Genomic DNA, 9,537 nt, shown 5'->3' on the forward strand with positions numbered 1-9,537 from the left:
TTACTAAATCAAAAGATTTTCTAAATGAAAGGATTTACTAAATGAAAGGATTTACGAGATGAAACGATTTACTAAATGAAAGAATTTACTAAATGAAAAGATTTACGAAATGAAACGATTTACTAAATGAAAGGATTTACTAAATGAAAGGATTTAATAAATGAAAGAATTTACTAAATGAAAAGATTTACTAAATGAAACGATTTACTAAATGAAAGGATTTACTAAATGAAAAGATTTACTAAATGAAACGATTTACTAAATGAAAGGATTTACTAAATGAAAGGTTTTACTAAATGAAAGGATTTACTAAATGAAATGATTTTCCAAATGAAAGGATTTACTAAATGAAAGGATTTACTAAATGGCAGGATTTACTAAATGAAAGGATTTACTAAATGAAAGGATTTACTAAATGAAAGGTTTTACTCAATGAAACGATTTACTAAATGAAAGGTTTTACTAAATGAAACGATTTACTCAATGAAAGGATTTACTAAATGAAAGGGTTTAATAAATGAAAGAATTTACTTCATGAAAAGATTTACTAAATGAAACGATTTACGAAATGAAAGGATTTACTGAATGAAAAGATTTACTAAATGAAAGGTTTTACTAAATGAAACGATTTACTAAATGAAACGATTTACGAAATGAAAGGATTTACTAAATGAAACGATTTACTAAATAAAAGAATTTACTAAATGAAACGATTTACTAAATGAAACGATTTACTAAATGAAACGATTTACTAATTGAAAGGATTTCCTAAATGAAAGGTCATTTATTGCAAATGAAAGATCTAAATTTTCTAATAATATGTAATGGTGTAATGATGTAAAGGTCTAACAAGGTGTAAAGGTCAAAAAGGTGTGGTCTAAAAATGTGTACGGTAATGATCTAAATTATCTAAAAAGGTGTAAATTGTCTGAAGGGCAAAGGTCTGAAGGAGGTATAAATGTGTAAAGGTCTGAAAAAGATGTTAATCTGTAAAGGTCTGAAAAAGGTGTAAATGGCTGAAAAGGTGTATGGATCTGAAAAGAGGTAAATGTGTAAGGTCTGAAAAGGGTGTAAATGGCTGAAAAGGTGTACGAATCTGAAAAGAGGTAAATGTGTAAAGGTCTGAAAAGGGTGTAAATGTCTGAAAAGGTGTGTGGGTCTGAAAAGGTGTATGGGTCTGAAAAAGGTGCAAAGGTCTGAAAAGGTGTATGGGTCTGAAATGGTGTGAATGTGTGAAGGTCTGAAAAGGGTGTAAAGGTCTAAAGAGGTCTGAGGGGTCTTAAAAGGGGTCTTAGAAAGGGTGTAAGGGGTCTGAATCGGTCTAGAGAGGAAAAGGGTAAGTTCCAATCGTACAATAATAGACGTACTCATGTCAAACAGTATGTAATTAATAGACATACTTACTGTAAAGTAGATGGCGACTTAACCAGACATCAGCTGTTCAATACCACGTGATTCAGTGACTTTGGTGGATTAATCGATGCTTATACACCGCTTTCTCTTTCAGAATTTCTGATTGGCAGAACGCGCCTGTGTTCGCATGAAACCACGTGGTTTTATCCCAGTAAAATGATAATAAACTCCCATCCAGATTAGGATTCCCCCAATGTGCTATTGACAATGTGTAAACAACCCGGTTTCTGATGTCCAATTCCATTGGAATGTCGATCCAGAGACGAGAATGCCGCGTTTTTACACCTGGCGCGGCTCTGACTTCCCGAGGAAATCACGTGATGTTACAGCTCTCGCTCCCTCTTCCTGTTGTTCTTCATCCACTAAATCCTATATTTCTCCTAACATAAACAACATGAATATATCACATCGGAATTGTTTAATAGCAGAATATGGACGGAGGCTCGGAGCTGCAATGGAGGCGCCGAACGGGAGGACATTTCGAGGGAATTTGGATTTTCCCTGAATCGGCGACGCTGAATAATAAAGGTGATCCTCATGGAAAAGGATTTTTGAATTATTTTTTAGTTATCGCTTCTCGGCCTTTTGGCTCAGATCAAGTGTAGTATCTGTTCTTATTAGTTTAATAGCTGATATGTCCTGCAATGCGGGACTCGTCTATTAAATGGATTTTTGGTATCGGGAGTTGGATTTTAGGGGCTTGCTCCGTCCGCTCCACGTATCGACCCGGTATTGCAGTACCTCCGGGAATGGTGCACCCCCTTGGGGAAAATTGAAACAAAGAAAAGATACTGATGAAATGGAAAGTGTTTGTTGAAGTCTTTGTTTGTAATTAGCCTGCCCACAAGGAGCGAAAACTCAGTTAAGCATTCAGGTGCGTATGCAATACATGTCTGCATTTTAAAAATCATTTTCTCTGCAACTGTTGGCCCGATTGGCGCGAAATGTTACCATCGGAGTAACTCAGCTTGTATAATAAAAAAATGAAAAATATTTTTATTACGTCACAGGTCACGTGGTACAGGTGCCATCTTTGAAAAATCGAAAAAAGCTACATCTGTATCTCTGAAACCGCTCCATGGAATACATGGCTCATTGTCAAGTACTCTACGAGGGGAATAAGATATGTTAAGGATGATGCTATCGTTACCTTAATTATGACGTCATTTAAATGAAAGGTTTTATTAGATGAAACGATTTACGAAATGAAAGGATTTACTAAATGAAAGGATTTACTAAATGAAAGGTTTTACTAAATGAAGCGATTTACAAAATGAAAGGTTTTACTAAATGAAACGATTTACTAAATGAAAGGTTTTACTAAATGAAACGATTTACTGAATGAAAGGATTTACTAAATGAAAGGATTTACTAAATGAAAGGTTTTACTCAATGAAAGGATTTAACAAATGAAAGGATTTACTAAATGAAAGGATTTACTAAATGAAATGATTTTCTAAATGAAAGGTTTTACTAAATGAAAGGATTTACTAAATGAAAGGATTTACTAAATGAAAGGTTTTACTAAATGAAACAATTTACGAAATGAAAGGTTTTACTAAATGAAACGATTTACTAAATGAAAGGATTTACTAAATGAAAGGATTTACTAAATGAAAGGATTTACTGGATGAAACGATTTACTAAATGAAAGGATTTAATAAATGAAAGAATTTACGAAATGAAAAGATTTACTAAATGAAAGGATTTACGAAATGAAAGGATTTACTAAATGAAAGGATTTACTAAATGAAAGGATTTACGAAATGAAAGGATTTACTAAATGAAAGGTTTTACTAAATGAAACGATTTATTAAATTAAAGGATTTACTAAATGAAACGATTTACTAAATTAAAGGATTTACTAAATGAAAGGTTTTACTAAATGAAAGGATTTACTAAATGAAATGATTTTCTAAATGAAAGGTTTTACGAAATGAAAGGATTTACTAAATGGCAGGATTTACTAAATGAAAGGATTTACTAAATGAAAGGATTTACTTAATGAAAGGATTTACTAAATGAAAGGATTGACTAAATTAAAGGTTTTACTAAATGAAACGATTTACTAAATTAAAGGATTTACTAAATGAAACGATTTACTAAATGAAAGGTTTTACTAAATGAAACAATTTACTAAATGAAAGGTTTTACTAAATGAAACGATTTACTAAATGAAAGGATTTACTAAATGAAAGGATTTACTCGATGAAACGATTTACTAAATGAAAGAATTTACTAAATGAAAGGATTTAATAAATGAAAGAATCTACTAAATGAAAGGATTTACTAAATGAAAGGATTTACTAAATGAAAGGATTTACTAAATGAAAGGATTTACCAAATTAAAGGTTTTACGAAATGAAATGATTTACTAAATTAAAATATTTACTAAATGAAACGATTTACTCAATGAAAGGATTTACTAAATGAAACGATTTACTAAATCAAAAGATTTTCTAAATGAAAGGATTTACTAAATGAAAGGATTTACGAGATGAAACGATTTACTAAATGAAAGAATTTACTAAATGAAAGGATTTACTAAATGAAAGGATTTACTAAATGAAAGGATTTACTAAATGAAAGGTTTTACTAAATGAAACGATTTACTAAATTAAAGGATTTACTAAATGAAACGATTTACTAAATTAAAGGATTTACTAAATGAAAGGTTTTACTAAATGAAAGGATTTACTAAATGAAAGGATTTACTAAATGAAATGATTTTCTAAATGAAAGGTTTTACGAAATGAAAGGATTTACTAAATGGCAGGATTTACTAAATGAAAGGATTTACTAAATGAAAGGATTTACTAAATGAAAGGATTTACTAAATGAAAGGATTTACTAAATTAAAGGTTTTACTAAATGAAACGATTTACTAAATTAAAGGATTTACTAAATGAAACGATTTACTAAATGAAAGGTTTTACTAAATGAAACAATTTACTAAATGAAAGGTTTTACTAAATGAAACGATTTACTAAATGAAAGGATTTACTAAATGAAAGGATTTACTAGATGAAACGATTTACTAAATGAAAGAATTTACTAAATGAAAGGATTTAATAAATGAAAGAATTTACTAAATGAAAGGATTTACTAAATGAAAGGATTTACTAAATGAAAGGATTTACTAAATGAAAGTATTTACCAAATTAAAGGTTTTACGAAATGAAACGATTTACTAAATTAAAATATTTACTAAATGAAACGATTTACTCAATGAAAGGATTTACTAAATGAAACGATTTACTAAATCAAAAGATTTTCTAAATGAAAGCATTTACTAAATGAAAGGATTTACGAGATGAAACGATTTACTAAATGAAAGAATTTACTAAATGAAAAGATTTACGAAATGAAACGATTTACTAAATGAAAGGATTTACTAAATGAAAGGATTTAATAAATGAAAGAATTTACTAAATGAAAAGATTTACTAAATGAAATGATTTACTAAATGAAAGGATTTACTAAATGAAAAGATTTACTAAATGAAAGGATTTACTAAATGAAAGGATTTACTAAATGAAAGGTTTTACTAAATGAAAGGATTTACTAAATGAAATGATTTTCCAAATGAAAGGATTTACTAAATGAAAGGATTTACTAAATGGCAGGATTTACTAAATGAAAGGATTTACTAAATGAAAGGATTTACTAAATGAAAGGTTTTACTCAATGAAACGATTTACTAAATGAAAGGTTTTACTAAATGAAACGATTTACTAAATGAAAGGATTTACTAAATGAAAGGATTTACTAAATGAAAGGTTTTACTAAATGAAAGGATTTACTAAATGAAATGATTTTCCAAATGAAAGGATTTACTAAATGAAAGGATTTACTAAATGGCAGGATTTACTAAATGAAAGGATTTACTAAATGAAAGGATTTACTAAATGAAAGGTTTTACTCAATGAAACGATTTACTAAATGAAAGGTTTTACTAAATGAAACGATTAACTAAATGAAAGGATTTACTAAATGAAAGGGTTTAATAAATGAAAGAATTTACTTCATGAAAAGATTTACTAAATGAAACGATTTACGAAATGAAAGGATTTACTGAATGAAAAGATTTACTAAATGAAAGGTTTTACTAAATGAAACGATTTACTAAATGAAAGGTTTTACGAAATGAAAGGATTTAATAAATGAAAGAATTTGCGAAATGAAAGAATTTACTAAATTAAAGGTTTTACTCAATGAAACGATTAACTAAATGAAAGGTTTTACTAAACGAAACGATTTACTAAATGAAAGGATTTACTAAATGAAAGGGTTTAATAAATGAAAGAATTCACTTCATGAAAAGATTTACTAAATGAAACGATTTACGAAATGAAAGGATTTACTGAATGAAAAGATTTACTAAATGAAACGATTTACTAAATGAAAGGATTTACTAAATGAAAGGATTTACTAAATGAAACGATTTACTAAATGAAAGGATTTACTAAATGAAAGGATTTACTAGATGAAACGATTTACTAAATGAAAGGATTTACTAAATGAAAGGATTTACTAAATGAAACGATTTACTAAATGAAAGGATTTACTAAATGAAATGCTTTTCTAAATGAAAGGATTTACTAAATTAAAGGATTTACTAAATGAAACGATTTACTAAATTAAAAGATTTACTAAATTAAATGATTTACTAAATGAAATGATTTACTAAATGAAAGGATTTACTAAATGAAAGGTTTTACTAAATGAAAGGATTTACTAAATGAAAGGATTTACTAAATGAAAGGATTTACTAAATGAAATGATTTTCTAAATGAAAGGATTTACTAAATGAAATGATTTTCTAAATGAAAGGATTTACTAAATGAAAGGATTTACTAAATGAAAGGATTTACTAAATTTAAGGTTTTACTAAATGAAACGATTTACTAAATGAAAGGATTTACTAAATCAAAAGATTTTCTAAATGAAAGCATTTACTAAATGAAAGGATTTACGAGATGAAACGATTTACTAAATGAAAGAATTTACTAAATGAAAAGATTTACGAAATGAAACGATTTACTAAATGAAAGGATTTACTAAATGAAAGGATTTAATAAATGAAAGAATTTACTAAATGAAAAGATTTACTAAATGAAACGATTTACTAAATGAAAGGATTTACTAAATGAAAAGATTTACTAAATGAAAGGATTTACTAAATGAAAGGATTTACTAAATGAAAGGTTTTACTAAATGAAAGGATTTACTAAATGAAATGATTTTCCAAATGAAAGGATTTACTAAATGAAAGGATTTACTAAATGGCAGGATTTACTAAATGAAAGGATTTACTAAATGAAAGGATTTACTAAATGAAAGGTTTTACTCAATGAAACGATTTACTAAATGAAAGGTTTTACTAAATGAAACGATTTACTAAATGAAAGGATTTACTAAATGAAAGGATTTACTAAATGAAAGGTTTTACTAAATGAAAGGATTTACTAAATGAAAGGTTTTACTCAATGAAACGATTTACTAAATGAAAGGTTTTACTAAATGAAACGATTTACTAAATGAAAGGTTTTACTAAATGAAACGATTTACTAAATGAAAGGATTTACTAAATGAAAGGATTTACTAAATGAAAGGATTTACTAAATGAAAGGATTTACTAAATGAAAGGTTTTACTCAATGAAACGATTTACTAAATGAAAGGTTTTACTAAATGAAACGATTTACTAAATGAAAGGATTTACTAAATGAAAGGGTTTAATAAATGAAAGAATTTACTTCATGAAAAGATTTACTAAATGAAACGATTTACGAAATGAAAGGATTAACTGAATGAAAAGATTTACTAAATGAAAGGTTTTACTAAATGAAACGATTTACTAAATGAAAGGTTTTACGAAATGAAAGGATTTAATAAATGAAAGAATTTGCGAAATGAAAGAATTTACTAAATGAAAGGTTTTACTCAATGAAACGATTAACTAAATGAAAGGTTTTACTAAACGAAACGATTTACTAAATGAAAGGATTTACTAAATGAAAGGGTTTAATAAATGAAAGAATTCACTTCATGAAAAGATTTACTAAATGAAACGATTTACGAAATGAAAGGATTTACTGAATGAAAAGATTTACTAAATGAAACGATTTACTAAATGAAAGGATTTACTAAATGAAAGGATTTACTAAATGGAAGGATTTACTAAATGAAAGGATTTACTAAATGAAAGGATTTACTAGATGAAACGATTTACTAAATGAAAGGATTTACTAAATGAAATGCTTTTCTAAATGAAAGGATTTACTAAATTAAAGGTTTTACTAAATGAAACGATTTACTAAATTAAAAGATTTACTAAATTAAATGATTTACTAAATGAAATGATTTACTAAATGAAAGGATTTACTAAATGAAAGGTTTTACTAAATGAAAGGATTTACTAAATGAAAGGATTTACTAAATGAAATGATTTTCTAAATGAAAGGATTTACTAAATGAAAGGATTTACTAAATGAAAGGATTTACTAAATTTAAGGTTTTACTAAATGAAACGATTTACTAAATGAAAGGATTTACTAAATGAAACGATTTACTAAATGAAAGGATTTACTAAATGAAAGGTTTTACTAAATGGAACAATTTACTAAATGAAAGGTTTTACTAAATGAAACGATTTACTAAATGAAAGGGTTTACTAAATGAAAGGATTTACGAGATGAAACGATTGACTAAATGAAATAATTTACTAAATGGAAATATTTACTAAATGAAACGATAAACTAAATGAAAGGATTTACTAAATTAAAGGATTTAATAAATGAAAGAATTTACTAAATGAAAGGATTTACTGAATGAAAGGATTTACTAAATTAAAGGTTTTACTAAATGAAACGATTTACTAAATTAAAAGATTTACTAAATTAAATGATTTACTAAATGAAACGATTTACTAAATGAAAGGATTTACTAAATGAAAGGTTTTACTAAATGAAAGGATTTACTAAATGAAAGGATTTACTAAATGAAAGGATTTACTAAATGAAATGATTTTCTAAATGAAAGGATTTACTAAATGAAAGGTTTTACTAAATGAAACAATTTACTAAATGAAAGGTTTTACTAAATGAAACGATTTACTAAATGAAAGGATTTACTAAATGAAATGATTTTCTAAATGAAAGGTTTTACTAAATGAAAGGATTTACTAAATGGCAGGATTTACTAAATGAAAGGATTTACTAAATGAAAGGCTTTACTAAATGAAAGGTTTTACTAAATGAAACGATTTACTAAATGAAAGGATTTACTAAATGAAATGATTTTCTAAATGAAAGGTTTTATTAAATGAAAGGATTTACTAAATGGCAGGATTTACTAAATGAAAGGATTTACGAAATGAAAGGATTTACTAAATGAAAGGATTTACTAAATGAAATGATTTTCTAAATGAAAGGATTTACTAAATGAAAGAATTTACTTAATGAAAAGATTTACTAAATGAAACGATTTACGAAATGAAAGGATTTACTGAATGAAAAGATTTACTAAATGAAACGATTTACTAAATGAAAGGATTTACTAAATGAAAGGATTTACTAAATGAAAGGATTTACTCAATGAAATTATTTTCTAAATGAAAGGATTTACTAAATGAAAGGTTTTACTAAATGAAAGGATTTACTAAATGAAAGGATTTACTAAATGAAAGGATTTACTAACTTAAAGGTTTTACTAAATGAAACGATTTACGAAATGAAAGGATTTACTAAATGAAAGGATTTACGAAATGAAAGGTTTTACTAAATGAAACGCTTTACTAAATGAAATGATTTTCTAAATGAAAGGATTGATTAAATGAAATGATTTACTAAATTAAAGGATTTACTAAATGAAACGATTTACTCAATGAAAGGATTTACTAAATGAAACGATTTACTAAATCAAAAGATTTTCTAAATGAAAGGATTTACTAAATGAAAGGATTTACGAGATGAAACGATTTACTAAATGAAAGAATTTACTAAATGAAAAGATTTATGAAATGAAACGATTTACTAAATGAAAGGATTTACTAAATGAAAGGATTTAATAAATGAAAGAATTTACTAAATGAAAAGATTTACTAAATGAAACGATTTACTAA

The 9,537-nt window shown here is 26.4% G+C and overlaps 1 non-coding gene across 1 annotated transcript; it reads left to right on the top strand.

Moving 5' to 3' along the window:
- The first annotated feature begins 1,982 nt into the window (after positions 1 to 1,982).
- Positions 1,983 to 2,176, top strand: LOC137419642 (U2 spliceosomal RNA). Its single transcript, XR_010982951.2, has one exon. It is a non-coding gene; the product is annotated as a U2 spliceosomal RNA (small nuclear RNA).
- Positions 2,177 to 9,537: the final 7,361 nt, after the last annotated feature.

Source organism: Myxine glutinosa, chromosome 1 (genome assembly GCF_964187855.1).
Source record: "Myxine glutinosa chromosome 1, kmMyxGlut1.1, whole genome shotgun sequence".
Lineage (NCBI taxonomy): Eukaryota > Metazoa > Chordata > Myxini > Myxiniformes > Myxinidae > Myxine > Myxine glutinosa.